We start from the raw sequence: 19,703 nt of genomic DNA on the forward strand, positions 1-19,703 counted from the left end.
CTCTCTCTCTCTTTCTGCCTTTACCTCCCGACGGGGAGGATTGTCTGCCTCATACAACAGCATCTGGGATGTCCGGGAGCCTCCGTGCAGGCCCAGCGACCCCAGGCAACTACTCCTGCAGGTTCCGCAAGGTTCCCAGACTGTGCGCAGTCAGACTACCTGCATCCTGCCTCCTCCAGCAGCCCGAGCCCTAGACTTGGGACCCCACTTTTAACCCACAAGAATCCTGGATGTAAACAAGTTCCTGGGGCGGAGGGCGGGGGTCTGGGGCAGGGTTTTCAAGCAGGAATTAAATGGTGATGCAGCCAATCCTGCTGCTAGATGAAATCTTCCTTCTGAGAGTAGAGGGTAGAATAGATGCTTTCTGCACCACTGAAGCTCCTACACTTTTTTTTTTTTTAAATCTCGCCAGCTCAGGATTCAGGCATTAAGTTAAAGCGAGAGAATAAGCAGAAAGCAACTAGGAGTGGAAAGAGGGTTGTGTAGACACTGCAGATATGTGTGAGCGTGAACAGACAGATTCTACTGTAGCAATTGGAGGTACAGGGGGTGAGGGACTCCTTTCACACAAATCTCCATCTTCAAACAGTTTATGTCTTAGAAGAGAGCCATTATGAGAAGTCCTAATCTCCTGCTGTATGAACAGAGCATAAAGGAAAAAAGTGGAGAGTAAAAAGAACACTTAATTGTGTCAAAAAGAACTTCATAGAATGAATGTAATTCAGCCTAAATACGTCCCAAGACTGCTTATCAGTGAAATTTATTCCACATTAAGATTTCGCTCGCTTTCTCCAAAGATCTCCAGTCTATTCATTCAGAGGGCAGCACCTTTCTGCCCCATCCCCCTCTTTAAGTGCCCCCAAATGACCATCTAACTCCATCAATATTGATTGCTTTCCAGGGTCACCACTAACCAGATGTTACATCCATCAAGGCAAACACGTGCCCCTTGACATATTGATTATTTCATCTTTCTTGTCTTTTGGCCAGAACCTCCCTTCTAATTAATGTATTGCTCATTCTATCAGTGTAGACACAAGACCATACTGTCCACCCAATTACAAATTCAGCTGCCTCATTCTTGCAGCTGCTTATTCCAGTGCCTCCTTCAATGGTCCCACATCCTATTTCTGATGGTCTCTTTTAGGAAAAATGTGAATCCTTTGTGGAGTCCCAGTTGCGGTTTCTTCAGCTTGTATTTACATTTTCAAAGCCATCTTTGGCTTCATTGCACATAAACATTTTTGGCAGTGAATGGCTCTAGCTCAAAGGGCCTTCAGTTATCAGATAACCTCTCACTTTCTTTGTGCTTTTATGCTTAGTTTCTGCTTAGTTCTGCTCACCTCCAGGAATATAGTTGCTGGGCTATGTAAGTCAACTGTATGTTTGTGCCGATAACCTCGCTGCTCATTGATCTCTGGTTCCCTAGAACACTCACATTTTTCTCCCTGGGATTAGATGCTCAGCTGTCTGTCAAGGGACCTCTCCCTGATTGGTTCTGATTCTGCCTAGCTGAGGATTCTCTGTCATGCTGTTGTAAAGTCTCAGGAGCGCATAGTGCTTCCATGTTGGTGAGGGTCACTGAATGCTTGCCATCCAGTCAAACCAGTACCACAGCAGCAATAGTTTAATACCACCTTGCATATATTCTTGAAGGAAAAAATGTTGCTGTAATTCTCTCCTTCATAAAGGCTTCAATTCTGTAAGTGATTGGAATTAAATTATGCAATCACTTCATCTATCTGTTTGAAAGCCTGTCATTCCTGTGCTGAATTTGCCAATTTGTTCCAATTGAGGGTCTCAGTACTGTGAGATGCAGAGAAGGGAGTGAGATGATGCTGGATAATATAATTCAAAATACCATGAAGCCTATAAACCAGGAAGTCAGTAATAAATAATTTATATTTATAAGAATGACCGAATCTTATTACAAGTTCTGCAATATGACAGAGTCTTTCAGAGTGGGCTCGGGTGGGCAAAGGGATAAAAATTTCAATACTTTATCAGAGCCGTGTTGAATTCCTGGTGAGAGACCTCCCACTTGCTATGAGCTGAAGGGCTTCTGTTTCTCTAATACCTAGGGGAAAAGGAGGGTGCTTCTCTTACAAAATAGGGGTTGATGAATAGATAAAAGAAATCTAATGTAATTTGAAAAAAAGTATAAAGTATAGCAATAATAACGGGGTTAAAAATAGCATTGATGTTTCTATTCCTGCCTCTATCCCAAGTCTCCCTATATAAAGCAGGCGATCTATTCGTCCCTTTGGTCTTGATCTATTTCTTCATCATTCACTGTCTTGTATCCCAGACCATGTACTGAGGACAGAATTGTAGGAAAGGCAACAGTAAATGCTAGGTGTGTTTTCAGTCTCCGCATAGCTTCCACTCAACTCTGGCACTGATTCTGGACTAATCTTTGGGAAACTAAATCCAATTTTACAAAGAAAAAGTGGATCCAACACCAGGCAAAATACTGATGGATACATTATCCATGTTTATATCCTTCCATTTTGATGTGTCTAACTAAATCAGAACTGATCCCAAAGGAGCCAAGTCCTTGATTTGAAACACATTTTAGAAACAATATAACCAGAGTGAAGTCTTTTTTCTCAAATAAAACTTACACTTTGCTTTTGATCTAGATTTTCCCAAAATAGAAATGATCAGTGACATACCTGTCTGAAAGCAGACCTCTATATATGACTCCCCCCAAAAAATCCAGAATCTTTTTCTTGGGTATGATGTACTTAGGACAGGAAATGGTACTTTAAGAAATAGTTAATGAATCTCTGCCTGATAGTATACTCAAGAGCCTGGGACAGGATAATTACAATGAATTTTCCGTCAGTGGCTGCAGAGAAAATTCCTCTCTCAAAAAATGTGTTGGGGCTAGTGAGATGACACAGTCTTGAGGTTCTTGGTACACAGAACTGAGGGGTTTTGTTCTGTTGCCCAGCACCCACAAAGAAGTCAAGCACAGCAATGCACACCTGCCTTTCCAGTGCATGGCTTGCTAACATAGGAGGATCACTGGGCCTTCCTGGTCAATTGACTTAGCTGAAATGATGAGCTATAAATCCAAAGACCTGGGCTCGAAACACAAGGTGGCAAGCAATAGAGGAAGACACGTGATGTCAACCTCAAGTCATGTGCTCAATTAAAAGTAACCTCCATTTTTGTCTCTTCTGTATAAAAGGTAGATGGGTCCACTCTGTAAGCACTGTCGAGGCATGTGACTATTTCCCCTTTGGATGAGTGGCCCAGTGCTTGGTCTAAAAGAGGTTATTAAATCAATCCTCCTCCAGGCTATGAGTGCTCATCTTGTGGCATTTCTTTCCATTCCAATATCTTTTAAAATTCAAAGTCTCTTAACTGTGGGCTCCACTAAAATACTTTCTTTCTTCAAGAGGGAAAAATATCAGGGCACAGTCACAATCAAAAGCAAAACCGATGTCTGGGATCCAACTCACGATCTTCTGGGCTCCTCCAAGGTCTTGAGTCACCTCTCCAGCTCTGCCCTTTGTAGCACACACCTTGTCTTCTAGGCTCCAGATGCCTGTACTCCACTGCCGCTGCTGTTCTTGGTGGTCATTCATGGTACTGGCATCTCCAAAACACTGCTGTCTTCTGCTGTAACTAGGCTTCACCAATAGCCTCTTATAGGCTCTCTTCATGGTTCCAAGCCTCAACTCCTTTGTATGACCCCTTCAGTCCTGGGCCGTCAATTTCAACTGAGGCTGCACCTTCACCAATAGCCTTCCATGGCCTCTCACTGTGCTGAGCCTCAGCTGCTCTTCATGACCCCTTCATGCCTTCAAACCAGTACCACCTTGGTGACTCTTACACATTACCAAGTCCTGCTGCAGCACAAGGTACAACCTTGGCTATCTCTGGAGCACAGCCAGTTGTGGTGGCACACGCTGGTAGGATTTGCTGAAGGAGGCAGAGGCGGGAGGATCACAAGTTCGAGGCCAGCCTGGGCAATGAAGGTATGGGTCAATCCTCCAGGAAAAGAGCCAAGACCTGCTGAGGTGCTTGCTGAGGGAGAAGGAAATACAGAATAGGTAGTAGACGAAGGTAGTTATAAATACCTGCTAAGGCCACATAATCAGTTGCAGAAATGAGGATTATAAAGTAATATGAATGCTTCTGTCTTATTTTGTTAAGAATACATTTTTCTTTCTTCCAATTTCTTTAACATCAGTTGGTATTAAAGTTGAGACACTAAAAGAATGTTCCTGAGAGACATTGCCCCATTGTAAATTTACAAATGTGTTTGCGATTGTACAAGGAATAGTTATATCTTGTTAGGCATATTCATGATCTTGTTATTGTTTCATGTGGACACGAGATATTATTTGTGTCAAGTTGACAAGGAGTGGATTGTAGTGGCTATTCCTGGTTGTCAACTTGACTATATCTGAAATTAACTACAATCCAAAATTAGAAGTCTTACCTGTGGCCCTAATCTGGAGGCTGAGAGATACAAGTTTCCAACCTGAACCTCGGCATGGAGATATTGAGGTATAGTGGCTATGAATCCCAGAAGATTAAGACAGGAAGATCTACAAGTTCAAGCAAGGTCATCTGGGATTAAAGGTGTGGTGGTACACACCTTTAATCTGGGCCACACCTTTTGCTGGAGACCTATATAAAGACATTGTAAGAAGGAAGGCTCACTCTGCTTCGCCTGCTTGCCTTGTGGGACTGAGCAACTCCTGGATCCTTGGACTTCCATTCACAGCTGCTGCCAACCATTGTTGAGAGTTGATTGTTGGGAGTTGGACTACAGACTGTAAGTCATCAATAAATTCCTTTACTACATAGAGACTACCATAAGTTCTGTGACCCTAGAGAACCCTGACTAATACAGTCTAGATAGTCAAAATGATTATCTTTTGTTAAAGGTGGTGGGGCAACTGTTCTGAAAGCTGGATATAGAGTTGGCTCTCATGGCAGTTCAGAATGTCCAGTTGGTTACCTTTCACATGCCATTTCAGTTAATGGACTGATCAGTGTTTTAATTGTAAAATTATATTGCTATCATATAAGTCACAAAATTATATTGCTGTTCATTGATTTAAAAATCCTCATAGCTCAGACAGCACAATGGCACGTCAATTTCTTAAGCTATGATCAAACTTCCTGTTTTCCAACTCCTTCATTACAAATATGGACCAAATTGTCTTCTCAGAACAGAGTGGCAACACCTTTAGAAAATTATTTAAGCACTCATGGTGTGTCACATCTGCTTCCCACTTGCCTTGTCTGAAGTATTTATAGATGTTAGAGAGAAAATAGTCACTTGGTTCTCCCTGATAGACATTAATGATTTGTAAGAGGAAATACAATGGAGAGAAAAAAAAACCAGGAAGCAGACTTCGCTGATAAAAACTGCACTCTGACAAGGATGACTGTGTCACGTGGGAGTCTTTTATTGGTTAGTTGATTATTTCAGTTTTGTGTGCTGGTTCAAGGTTGGCGTGGAACTCATTCATAATTCTCCTGCCTGAGTTCCTCAAATCCCTCAATCATAGGCCTACACTGTCGTGCCAGCTTCAAGAGCTGTTATTTACGTTCGTGAAGAGGTTGGGTTGGGTTGATTGGTCACCTCCCTGGCCCTTTGTTTAACTGTCCAACAGTTTCACTTTTGGCCAGGGGCAGGGTCTCACTGGTAATCCTTTTAGCCTGGTACTCGCTGTGGAGAGCACGTTAATCTTGAACTCCCAGAGATCTGTTTACCTCTGCCTCTGCCTCCTGAGTGTGAAAACTAAAAGTGAGTGCCACCATACCCAGTTGTTTAAATATATTTATGTAATCAATTTCAGTCATGTTTACCTCAATCCCTTGAGAGTTTCCTCAGCCCCTGCCCCTGGCTCCCTCCTCTCCCGGAAAGGGCAATTTATGTATGCCTCTATCCCTGAGGGACGCCATGCTCCTCCCCAGTAAGTGCTGATTTTGAGGATAAGTGATACTGGAATGCACTGTTCCAGTGTGGACATCCATAGCAGCTCCTCCAAGCCTCAGAAGAGATGGGGGAACAAATGTAAGCATAAGAACAGCAAGGCCTACACCGACATGTCTTCTGACATGAAGTAGCTGTTGCTCTCAGGAACTCACTATAGCATGGTTATCTGCCCACGACCTGCACGAGATTAGGCCTGTCAATATTTCATCAGAACCGAGGGAGGAGCCGTGAGTCTCCCCCTCTCAGTAGGACAATTAGCTTGCTATTTTTCTTTCCACTATTTTGTGCTATTCAAATAAAGCTGGAACTTTTTAGCGCATTTGACCAGAGAGTGAACATCTATTACTCAAGTTGTTTTTCAAATGACTATTATTTATCCGTTGATAACTGCACACATGCGTATTCTGTCTCTGTTCCCCTCTTTTCCACTCCCTTACCCCCCAGTAATTTTAACTCCTACTTTATCTTTTGCAAAATCTTTTACCTAGGAGCCCTTTCACATTAAAAAAGAAAAATGGATTATTGAACCTACTATTCTAACCATGGTGACATTTAACATGGCTTCTGATTCACAGGAACTGGATCAAATGTATTGTGCCCCACCCACTTTACTCACTAACTTGCTGCATAAACTTGGTTTTAGTTTCTCCATATGTAAAATGATTACAGCAACGTCTTCTCCGTTCAGCTCACAGCGTGAAGCTGTGATGAGATGCGATGTGGCTGTGAATCTGCTGGGGGTGTGATCCAGGGAAAGATAATGGGATTTTATGATTTGGGTCTTGACAGCCTTCCTAATTGTGGGTGATGTTGAAAATGTGACGTTGTGAACATCTACAGTCATGTTCCACGTTTGATTATGAAAGCATCCCTGCACATTTCATTGTTTAGATTTTATTTTGATGTAATAAATGAGTACAATTAACTTTTATTGCGTGCATTATTTGTGAAAATGTTTTACTACCTTAAGTATGACCATATTTCTCAACGGTACACAAGGATTATCAAGCCGAAAAGAGCTGTCTTTAAAAAAAACAAGATGATTTCATTTAGAGATTCGAGTGTACTTTTTATTGCTGAGATTAATAAAATGTTGCTGTTCAAAATGAAATTGTTTTCTCTCCAGTACTCTGTAGTTTTGCCTGGTTAAAGAAACAGCAGTGACATGATTAGATGTCAGTAATTAAATATCTCTGCAGAACGGTTTCTTAATAGCATATATTTAGAACACAGCCATACCCCAAACATTCAATTACATGGATACAGCTTTAATATTTAACAGCTTGCTTCTTAACTACCAACCTTCTGGTGAGCCGACATTGACTGTGGATGAAGGAAAGCAAGCAGTTTAGTGTCAAATTAAGGGAAGTAGGATATATTATGATGATACTTTTTATGTTTTGCTTTTCTCATATTCAGCTTAGCATAATGTTTTTATTTAATATATCCAACTATCAATTTATCTTTATTGTTTTTTTAGCATAGAAGCCTTCAATTTTCTCTAAACAAAAGGAAGGTCTACCCATGGTCCTAGACATAAATAAAATAAAATATAAGCCATTTCATAGAAGCATCGTGAAAAACAAACAAATGTCAAAAGGTAATAGGTGTTAAGTAAGAGAAGCTAGTCCAAGGAACCATGAATTATTAATTTAAAGATAGAGATGGAAGGTTCACAAAGCAAAGACCCTTGCTACACACAATGAATGAACTGAGGACCCTGGAGAGCTAAGAGTGGTCTGGTACCATTTTGATGATGGCTTGAGGATCCCCACCCCACCACCACCACACCCTGCCTCTAGCCAGTGGAAATCTCCAATCTTTGAAAACTCAGAAGCAAATAGTGTGAAATATGCTGAATAGGACTCAGAGAGCAAGTGAATGAGGTTTGACAACATACCACATTGGAAATCCTACCACGGCCAACAGTAGCACTGTCAGTGAGCTAAGTACTGACTATAGAAGGCCATAATGTCAGCCGTCTTGGAAAAGACAAATGGTGGATTTACTTGTTTACTTAAAAGAAAATCTGTGATGCCCATGAGGAACTAGAACTATAATTCCTGCCTTGGCCAGTCCAGAATGGGATACCTGGTTTGGGATTGGAGAACCTAGGTGCAGCTACTGGGCAGTGCTGTAAAGGGGAATCTTGCCTTTGCTACTGAGGAGGAAGATGGAGCCAGGGCCTTGAGCCCCTTCCCTCTACTGTTGCTTTTGGTACTGTATATGTGCACAGAAGGGAAATGGGGATTTCACAGTCAGAGAATGCATGCAATTGAGGTGCTACCCACATTCTCAACTTCAAGTCATTACAGTTTCTTTTTGTTTCCCAAAAAACAAAGAGGTTTGAAGTTGCACTTCCTAAACGAACTGAAGAAGTTCCAGATACTGAAGCAAGACAACGGACGTGTCTTTAATAATAATTAATAATAATAATAGTAATAGTAGTAGCAGCAACAACAACAACAATAATAATAGTAATAGTAAAAACAACAATAGGAATAATAATAACAATAATAATGGATCAGCACTCTTTAGGTTGGGGTTGATTTGCCTTTTAATTACTCTAGGAAAAACATAGGTGAATGCTCAGAGCTCCCGCCCTGATTTTTTCATCAAGGCACCTTTCCTGATAAAATGGTTCATTGTGAGTGGAGCTGTGGGGGAGGAGAGAAGACAAAGACAGGGAAATTAGAGAATATATAACAATAAAAGTATGCTTGTTACAAATAAAAATTTACAGGCTTCAAATCCAGAATAAGCCATGACCAAAGCCAAAATTTAAATGTGTGAGAATTGGCACCATAGAAGAAAGGCTCTCTTGGAAGTTGCATTGAGGCAGGCTGAATGTCCCCCAAAATACTGCATCATTGAGGCAGGCTGATGCCCCAAAAATACTCTATCAAAGAGCTTAGAAGGCAGATGTGCAGTAAAAGCACATACACACCTAAAACTGAAAACTTCAGGTAACCACTTTAAATTACAAATGAAGAAAATGTAATGTTAGGATGATTGGGTAAGATAGTCATTTGAAAATGGGGGAAAAGGTCATGAAAAACAAAGAAACATTGCAAAAACAATAGACGTTAAGTCGGAGCCCAGTGGTAGTCGCTGAATATCAAATGTTTAGGTCACTTGGAAGTTCACATGTTATCTTAGAAAGAACACAACAAAACTACCCCATGTTTTCTTGGTAATGGGGGGATTAAAGAATCCAGAATCAAATCCATATCCCAATTATATAAAGGTAAGTATGAATGAATAAATATGACTATTCCTACTTTATACATGTTTGCTTTTCTTTTTAGAAGATTTACACTTTCCCAATTTTTAAAAATGTTGATTTTAATTTTCATGACTGCTTCCTGTATTCTTTAGTCTCTACCTGAGAAATTCAATACTTAGTTGTTTTTGCTAGCAAATCAAAGAGAGAGAATGAGGATTTTTGAATATCCATGAAGGCAGAAGCTATTTCTGGATCCCCATGGCAATCATGATGGGGACTGTTCAAAGAGCAAGATGTTCACCAGATCCTGATTCATTGCTGTGGTGGAGAGTGATAAGTCAGTCTGTCAGATACAGCTCATAACACTGAGCCCCAAATCAAATCATCAGGCTGGGAAAGGCGCCGGCCGTTTGTTTCCTGGGTGACACTGGGTGGTGGAGCATGTGCTAACTGTCCAACGTTTAGCCCGTGAGCCACGAGATGAGAACTAATCACAGTCCCCTCTTCCTGGAAACGACTCAATAGTTAAGCCTAGAGGGCAGTTGGTGCTCAGTCCATATCAGGACAAAGTTGAAACACTGCTGAAGAAGGATCAAGCAAGACTGAGTGATAGCTCAGCACTTGATAAAGTGCTTGCCTTGCAAGCCCAAGGACCGATCTACACAGAGTTCGATCTACACAGCCCACATTTCAAAAGCCAGGCATAATGCTAAGGAAGTGGACACAACCAGATCCCGGGGGCTCACTGGCTAGTCAGCTTAATCTAGTTGAAGAGTTCTAGGTCAAGGAGAGGCCCTAGTCTGGGGCAAAAAATAAAAGCTGTACAGTCCCAGAGGAATGACGCTCAAGGTTGTTCTCTTACACCCATGCATGTATACCTTATCTGCAAACATGCTTCTGCACACATGTACCTGCACACACATATGAAAGGAAGTCAAACAAGATGAGGCTGCATATGTAGAGAGAGGGAGAGCATGTCTTGTTTGGACTGCCACAGATAGCGCGAGGGGGTAAGGAAGGAGAACTGTAGAATGAAGGCTTTTATCAGGGTTGAACGGATGAGCCAAATGAGCTACCAGATGGCTGACATGTTTGGGCTCTTTATATCCACTACAGCAGTAGGGTTAGCCAGAAATGAAAGGTATAGTCTAATTCCATTTGACCTTTAATCTTTTAAATATCCTTCATGGCAGCTGGCTTTGAACTTAATCATGGTGTTGACGGTGACAGGAATAGACGGTGATGAGCTGCAGTTGGGGTGCAGTAAATGAGAAATTTTATATTTAGACCTCAATATACTGGATATTTATTGGTGCTTGATAAACATTTGTCAAAGTTGGTATTCTGGTGATCCTGTAGCTGTGCCACCATTCTACACAGAGCATTCAGTTCCTTGCATGTAGATTAAAAGAGGCTGGAGGGGAGGTACTTAATCTTTCCAGCATGTGAGGACTCAGAGGCCTCTAGTGAGATGCTCCTGAATGACTCTGCTTTGTGCAAGCTTCAGTTCATCTGAGTTAAAATGAGCAATGTAGCAGGGGACTGGCGGCTCCCTTCTCTTCAGCAGCTTTCTCTAACCAAGATCGCAATCAATATTCCTTATCACAGAATGGTCTATCAATAACTGAAATGGAAAAAAAAATAGTTTATTTCTGACTTGTCTTTCAAGCACCGTCCCAGAACTGGGCATCATAACAAAGAAGAGGAGTCAACATTCTTGCTGTGGTGCGGCTGCAAGAAGACAAACACTGCTCTTTTTCAGTCTGTTTAGGAGGGAAAACAAAAGCCTGTTGTAGAAGCAACATTTCTGTGCATTTCCTTTCTGATCATTTCCACCAGGGTCTACTCTGCTTAAAAGGCATGCTACTTAAAAAGAAAGAAGGAGGGGCAGAGAGCATTCCTGCAGATAATGTGAACATGCAAAGGGAGGGGCTCAGGAGAATAAGTCAGAGAGATAGCGTTAAAGCCCCTTTCACACCCGACACAGAAGAAGCCTTATCTTCCAAAGCAGAAAAAAAAGAAAGAAAGAAAGAAAGAAAGAAACCTGATGAATATATGAGCTGCTAATGCTACACCCGGGCTGAGATTCCATCTTGGAGGCAAAAGGAATGATCTCACCGCAATGCTTTGAAAAGAAGCTTCCAGAGAGTAGAGAAGCAACTGTCCTCACCCTAAGGGGAGCCAGCGTGATGCCTCGCTCTGAGCCGTCTCTGTCAGCAGCTCTCATAGCATCCTAGATTTTTATGGGATCTGGCAGAAACAGTAGTTTCTAGAGATTGCAAGGTGCTTGTTCTTTTCATAAACCCCCTGTTGAAATTTTTAAAAATGTAAAGATGTTACCTATCTCGAAAAGTGGTTAGCTATTTTGAGTGGTAGTCGTGATGATCAGGAAAGAACAAGGGAAGATAAACTCCTGAGAAGTCTGGGTCTGTTGTTTAATTAGCCATCATTGACACATCATAAATGATTAAGCTGGAAACTCTTCCATTTGCATCAAAGTAACTTAAGTGTAACTCTTTAAAAATAATTTGGAGGGGACCTGGGTGAAGATTCAGTGAAGCATTTGCTGCTCACGCCTACAGCAAGATGGAGAGAACTGAACTACGGAATTGCTCTATGAACTCCGCACACTCACTGGAGCAATGCACACTCCCCTGTTATTCTTTCCCTCTCCCTCTCCCTCTTCCCCTCCCTCTCCCTCTCTCTCTCCCCCGCCTCTCTCTCTCTCTCTCTCTCTCTCACACACACACACACACACACATGTTAAGAATCTATACAAACTAGAGATCCTTGATCCCATAATGAAGTATCAATGCAGTGAAATGGGCTAGCTCTCCCTCACTTAGATACCTTAATGTCCCCCTTGCCAAGTTTCTGAACCATGGCACTATTGATGGCTGGGATTTGATGACTCCTTGTTGTTGAGAAGAGGGACTACCTTGCATATAATGGAGTGTTCACAGCCATTTCCAAAGTCTTAACCACTAGAAATTTGATGTCACTACCCACACACCTTATGGTAAAGATGTCACAAAGAAGTCTCTAGAATTGTCAATGGTTTCCAGAGACAGGGATATGCAAAATCAACCCCAGTTCAGAACCATTGAGGACCCACCCACTTTCCACTGAGCAGCAAACTGCTCCCTACACTGCTAGCAACACCATCAATTTTTCTAGTATTTCAGGACTTACTCTCAGTGGGCCAACTCATCTTCTCCCTAGCTAGGAACTCTAGTCATTGTGTCCCCTTAGATGGCCTTTGCACAAACCACTTCTGTTTCCTTAAGCACATGAATGACAAGTCCAGTAGCACCCTCTGAGCTTTGGTGTCTCTCCCAGAATTAACGGCATGAGTGTGTGAGCCAGGAAATGGTAAATGGTGTGTGCACATGTTTGTGCAGGTTCCCACAGTGGTCAGAAGAAAGGGTTTGATCCCCTGAAACTGGAGGAAAAGGTGGCTATATACACTCTCAGACATGGGTACCAGGGATCAAATTCAGGGCTCCTAGGAGTGGCAAGTGCTATAACCTGCTGATCCATCTCTCCAGTCTCACCCCTTCTCAATTTTCTTAAGTTTGAAAATGTTTTAGATAGAATGATCAAAATACCTTATGGCAATATTATTGATTAATGGAGGTCAAGGCATACTAATCTCATAGGAAATTGAAGTATGTTGCTTATAATTTAAGGTTTAAACAAAGGTCCATTTTGAGAGCATTTGAAGAACTAGGATGAGAATCAAAATCATCACTGCTGGAAAGTGAAGAGTGGTCAGGAAAAGTAAACATATTCAGGCTACCTGGGTATGGCGTGAAGCTTAGTGATCACACTGAGGGCTGGAGATACGGCTCTGGGATTAAGAGAGTATATTGCTCTTACAAAGGACCTGAGTTTAGAACCCAGAACCCAAGTTAGATGGTTCACAAAGGTGTATAACTCATATATGCACACATGCACATAAACATATGTACATGTGAACATACACATAAGTAATCATACATATATATACAAATGATTCAAAAATGAATTTAAAGATTATAAGACTCTGGTCCAAAAAATAAAAAATTATCAATGTTCAAGGACAAAAATCTAAGTGGGCACATTGAAAGTAAATAGTCATGATCCCCAAGTACATGCAAATTAATCACACAGGAGATTGGTGACCAACCCTTCTCTGTTTCACTGCTTCCCTGGCCAAGTGTTTTCACCTCATTGATTTCCTTACCTTTTTTTTCTTTCTTTCTTTCTTTCTTTTTTTTTTTTTGTTGTTGTTGCTCGAGACAGTGTTTCTCTGTATAACCCTGGCTGTCCTAGAGTTCACTCTGTAGACCAGACTGGCCTTGAACTCAGAAATCCACCTGCTTCTGCCTCTCAAGTGCTGGGATTAAAGACATGCGCCACCACCGCCCAGCTTCCTTGCTAGTTTTTAATTGTTTGTTTATTTGTAAAAGATCTCTCCATTTCCATTAAATGCTACCTATTCATTGTCTCACTGATTGGCTCGCCATTTCAGAATTAAAGCACACTATTGATGAAATCTCACCTTCCCATTGCATTTGTCATTGTAACACATGAAAAAGAGAAGATGTTTAGAAACATCTCTTCACTGCATGAAAAGCCTGTATCATCAAAGGAGAATAAGTCTTAAAAACTAGTCTAAAGAATTAGATTTCAGTCGGGCAGTGGTGGCTCATGCCTTTAACCCTAGCATTTGGGCGGCAGAGGCAGGCGGATTTCTGAGTTCGAGGCTAGGCTGGTCTACAGAGTGAGTACCAGGACAGCCAGGACTAAACAGAGAAACCCTGTCTCAAAAAAAGAAAAACCAAAACAAACAAACAAACAAAGAATTAGATTTCCGAAAATATGCATCTTGCATTGTTAATCTCATTTACAAAGTACAATTCTTTATGTCTACAATAGCAAACCCTTAAAGTAAGAAGGTAAAATTTGAGAAGCACTCTAGCCTATGTGCCCCTTCAACACAGTATAAGTATAAAATTTGTTATTTAACTGGGGTTTGAGGTAATAGACCAACATATGCTTTTACTGTAATAATGGTCATGAAAAATATTTTTGTATGGCATTGGAATTATAAAGAATTAGCTGACAAGGGAGTCTCTCTCTCTCTCTCTCTCTCTCTCTCTCTCTCACATGCATTCCTAATAGCCAATACAAGCACTATTAGACAAGGCTGCCATGAGGAATGTTGGAAAAATTAAAGCAGACAGGCATCTCTTTAAGGCACTTGGTACAATTTAGTTTGACTTAATAGGATCTTTCTCTGGGAGTCTGCGTGGCTGCAGAACCAGTTTTACCGAGTTTCAGGATGTGGGTTAGTGTGAGAAATGTTGGCTGCTCTGGACCATGCTGGCTGCGGGGCTGCTTGGTTTGCCTTGGCATGATGCTGCAGTCTTACCTGGCAGTGTCGCCTTTCTTTATTCGTAAGGACTCCCTTGCCGGTATCTGGCAATGACTTCCTCTGTTGGTGCTTCTCTCTCTGCTCAGTTCTCCTCGAAAAGCTCTTCCTCTACTGTGGATCTCTGTATGTATCCCACAATATCCACTCTTAGGATGTTATGGACACTTGTTAGGTGTCACTCTATTTCCAAACACCTACAGAAGAGATCTCATCTCTATAAAAAAATACAGCAATTGGCTCCTTGACATCTCAGCAGAAGAGAAATCCTATGCCCTCTGTTTCAAAGGCCACCATTGCTTTAAGTGTTAGGAATTAGAACGATTTTCACTTTTGCTGAATTGTCTATGCCATTTTTGAAAACAGATTAGGGTGCATATACAAACTGTCGAATGCTCCATGGCAACAAGACATAAGGGCAGAAATGGCTTCCTTTTGCATTTCCTAGGATGAGTGGCTGTGAGACACTTTGATACTTGGGTTTTAAATGCATTTCTGTAGCACTCAGAAGACACATCCCAAAGTTTCTAGTGCCCTTCTCAAAGCAAGTAGGTGATTTCAATGTTAGTGTTGTATTTTTAATTTTCAGTGTTAGAGACTAAATTTTAGGTAGGCAAATATCTTTTTTTAATGTGCTGGCCTGAGACATGGCCATTTTCATAAAATTTTACTTTCACAAAATCTTCAAGATAGACATAGAAAAGGTATATGGGTAATGAAGGAACTTGGTCATATGTGCAGAGTTGTGTAACTCCAGACTGTCAACCATAGAAGAGCTTTGGTGAAGAGGAGAGTAAGTGTGTGTCTGTATATGTGCACACATGGTACCACTGTTAGTGCTTAGAGGAAGGGGAAGACTTGCAATGTCAAAAATCCTGGAGCTCATTGCTTTGTTGCTGTTATTGGTGATAATGATGTTGCTGCTGCTGATGATATTGATGAAGATGAAGATGATGAAGAAGAAGAAGAAGAAGAAGAAGAAGAAGAAGAAGAAGAAGAAGAAGAAGAAGAAGAAGAAGAAGAAGAAGAAGATGATGATGATGATGATGATGATGATGATGATGATTTCTTCACACCCTTGGACATTTTATCTTCCATGAATATAACTGACTGGCCAGCTTCAGTAAAGGAATCACTCTATAAAACCTCAAAACTACCAAGTTCCTGGCAGGAGATTGCTAGTTTCAACATTGTAACCATGAACAGAGTCTTTTTGATCTTCCTAAAGTGTGTGTTTGTTTTAAGGTTTTTGCAAAGCAGCTTATAAATAATGATTTCTTTATTTTCCAACCAAAAGGTTGAAGTCACTGTCATATACATGTTATACAGGTGCTCTATCTGCCAGTGAGCTACATCTCAGCCGTTGGACTTTTGAAATAAAGTCATGTTATAGAACTCAATGTGCCTGGCATTGAGCATGTAACCAACCGAGATTTGCATCATTTTGTCTCATCCTCTTGAGTGTCAGGATTTTGGGCATACACACTACACCCCACCCCAGAAAATACTGTTAAATGAAGAGTTACATTCATAAGAAAAAATAAGCCTTATTTCTAATATTATAAAGAAAAAGAAATTATGTCGTTCGAATATAGGAACTAATAAAAGCTCTTAAACGTGGTGCTGTGGAAATCTGGCATAAACACTCACTGTTTGCGTAAGTGCATACCTCCCAGAATCGTTGCCTGTATCTTTCTGGCTTGCTTTAGGAAAGGTGCCAATTATGTATGTGATGATATTCTCTTACCTTGTGCTGGTCGTGTTATTTTGTTTTGTGAAGGAAGAACCACTAAAGTAGGACTTGCTCTACATGCTTCTTGTGAATCATCTATTATAGACTGACTGAGGCTCTGCACATATGGCTGGCTTAGGAAGGTGCTTGCTGTGCAAGCATGAAGACCTGAGCTTGGAGCTCCAGAAACCTTGTAAAAATCTGGGCATAGAGGCATGTGCCTGCAATGGTAATGCTAGGGATGGAGGCGCAAATGGATGCCTTATGCTCGCTGGCCAAGCAGTCTAGCTGAACTGATCAGCTTGGGATTCAGTAAGACACTCTGCCTCCAAACTAAAGGTTCTGAGCACATGTAACACCAGCATTTGGAAGATTGAGCAAGAGGATCTGGAATTCAAGACTAACTTCAGCTACATAAAGAGCTGGAGACCACCCTGGGCTACATATACGAGACTATGTCTCAAAGCAAACAAACAAACAAACAAACTACAATAAAATAAATGTGGATTGTAACTGAAGAAAGCCCCCTCCCATGTGAGCCTCTGGTCTCCATACACCCACATGCACATGGATACACACCAATGCTAAGAGTGTGCATATACACACAGTCTGAATGAAAGCAAAATTATGTATAACATGTCTAAGGTATAGTAAGTTACAAAATTGTAACCTTGTGTCCACCATCCAGGATAAGAAAGTGTTTTGGGTAACACTGAAGGTAACTGAGACATCTTTTGATGTATATGGTAATAGGATTTCGCTTGCCTCTGCATGGTGGCATCCCTCACCTCCACAGAAGAAAGCACTGCCTTGAATTTTGGTCTGTTTACTTGCTTTTCCTGGTAGCTTGGTGCAAATATTGACTGATTTCAGTTGATATAAATGGAACCACTCACTGCTTAAATTCTTCTGCAACTTGATTTTTTTCACACAATACTGTTTTCCTGTTTCCTGACATGCATCCACTATGATGTATGGAGCTTTTCTTCTTTATCACTGTTATGTAGTATTTTTGGTGTCTTAAACATCTTAGCGTGTATGTGCATGTGCGTGCCTTTGTGCATGAGTGCATGCTTGCATGTGTGTGGACACATATGTAAGTGTAGTGTCTATACGTGTGTGATGAGCTGGTCTCTCCTTGAACTTTTATGTGGGTTCTCGGTGTTGAACTCAGATCACTGGATCTTGCAGCCAGTGCTTTCACACTGAGCCTTCTTTCAGGACTACAGTCTCATCTCTATTCTACAGTTACATCTCTATTTTAAGACAGGACATAGAAAACACATGAAGTTAGGAGGGAATGAGGAGTGAATAGTTTATCTGGGAGGTGTTAGGGGGAGAAACAGAGGATGAATATGATCAAAATAACATTGTATGCATGTATGAAATTCTCAGAATAATAAAAATGGTGCATTTTATTTTTAAAGACAAATTGATAAAACAAAAGAAAGAACATTTTGAAGAAATGTGATCAGCTGTCTTTTTATTGCTGTTTCAGGAAATCCCCAACTTCACTTATTTTCACTTTAACTTCTGATACCATTTTATGCTTCCCCTAGAAAACCCAATGGTGTGTTGATTAGCGCCCTTGAAAGTGAATCTAGACATAGTTTTGCTCACTCATTTCTGCTGTGTGTGAGCAAATGACTGTTCTGATCCCTGAAGGGAATCAGACAGGCTTCCAGAGCAAACAAACCTTGGTGCATCTGTACCCCCACCTTACATGGCCAAACCTTGGAGCATCTACAAGCCCACCTTACACGGACAAACCTTGAAGCATCTACACCCCCACCTTACATGGCCAAACCTTGAAGCATTTACACCCCCACCTTACATGGACAAACCTTGGAGCATCTACACCCCCACCTTACATGGCCAAACCTTGAAGCATCTACACCCCCACCTTACATGGACAAACCTTGGAGCATCTACACCCCCACCTTACATGGACAAAACTTGGAGCATCTACACCCCCACCTTACATGGCCTCAAAGGAAAGAAGAAGTCACATCTGCCACTCTCTGGAACCTTCTTTATTTCTCAGAAACAACTAGGAGAAGACCCACGTGTAGGCTCATGTCTAAGTTGCTTTGTTCCCAAGTCTTAAGGTGGAAAACAAAAACAAAAGATACAATAATCTTTATTGCATGGTAAATTTTTATATATTTGATTAGTTACTTTGTCTTCACTGTTGTGGACTTCCAATAGTTACTTTTCCCTATTTGCTCTGAAAGAAACAAGTTGTAAAAGCATACATTAAAGAATGAAAATTAGAATTTCTCTAGCCTAGGTTTGTACAAGAATCTCCTAGAAACCAAGAGTTGGAAATCAGACCTCCTGAGAGAGTGACTTACCAGGGTTCAGAAGGAATCTGGCATCCATATCTTTAAACAACCTCATGACAGAGGGGAACCAGTTGTTCCGCCATCTCCTTGGAGCAAATATACAAAGAATATAAAATTACCTTGTACACTGTATGGGAAACTGAAGTCCAAGAGTGGTATTAGAAGCTATGAGTAAGCTCCAACAGGAGCAGCCAGCCAGGAGGCATAGGCCCCACAAGCCACAGGGGAGTTGCAGGGCTGCAGGGACAGGATCCTCTCAGCTTCCTAGTGACAGAGGTGGATCAGCGCTCTTCTCTGCCCCTTCCCTGCAAGTGGAGGGCCTACCTCCAGGGAGCGCCTTAACCCAGAGACTCAGGTGAGAGCTGCCATTTTCTCTCTGGTGAGTTTCTAAGACCAGAGCAGCCAGCTGGGAGGCACAGGCCCCATGAGTCACAGGGAAATTGTAGGGCGGCAGGGACAGGACAAGCTCTAGTCAGAGACACTAAGAACATCTAACACCAAAAATCAAGAGATGGCAAAAGGCAAACGCAAGAATCTTACCAACAGAAACCAAGACTACTTGGCTTCATCAGAACCTAGTCCTCCCACTGCAGCAAGTCCTGGATATCCCAAAACACTGGAAAAACAAGAATTAGATCTAAAATCATATCTCATAATGCTGATAGAGGAACTTAAGAAGGACATGAATAACTCCCTTAAAGAAATACAGGAGAATACAGGTAAAGGGGTACAAGCCCTTAAACAGGAAACAAAAAAAATCCCATAAAGAATTACAGGAGATCACAAGTAAACAAGTACAAGCACTTAAAGAGCAAACTCAAAAATCCCTTAAGGAATTGCAGGAAAACACAAACAAACAGGTGAAGGAATTAAGTAAAAGCATCCAAGACCTAAAAATGGAAGTCGAAACAATAAAGAAAACACAAAAAGAGACAACTCTGGAACTAAAAATCTTAGGTAAGAAGTCAGGAAACATAGATGCAAGCATCACTAACAGAATACAAGAGATGGAAGAG

This window comes from Mastomys coucha, unplaced genomic scaffold (genome assembly GCF_008632895.1).
Source record: "Mastomys coucha isolate ucsf_1 unplaced genomic scaffold, UCSF_Mcou_1 pScaffold15, whole genome shotgun sequence".
In the NCBI taxonomy this organism is placed as follows: Eukaryota; Metazoa; Chordata; class Mammalia; order Rodentia; family Muridae; genus Mastomys; species Mastomys coucha.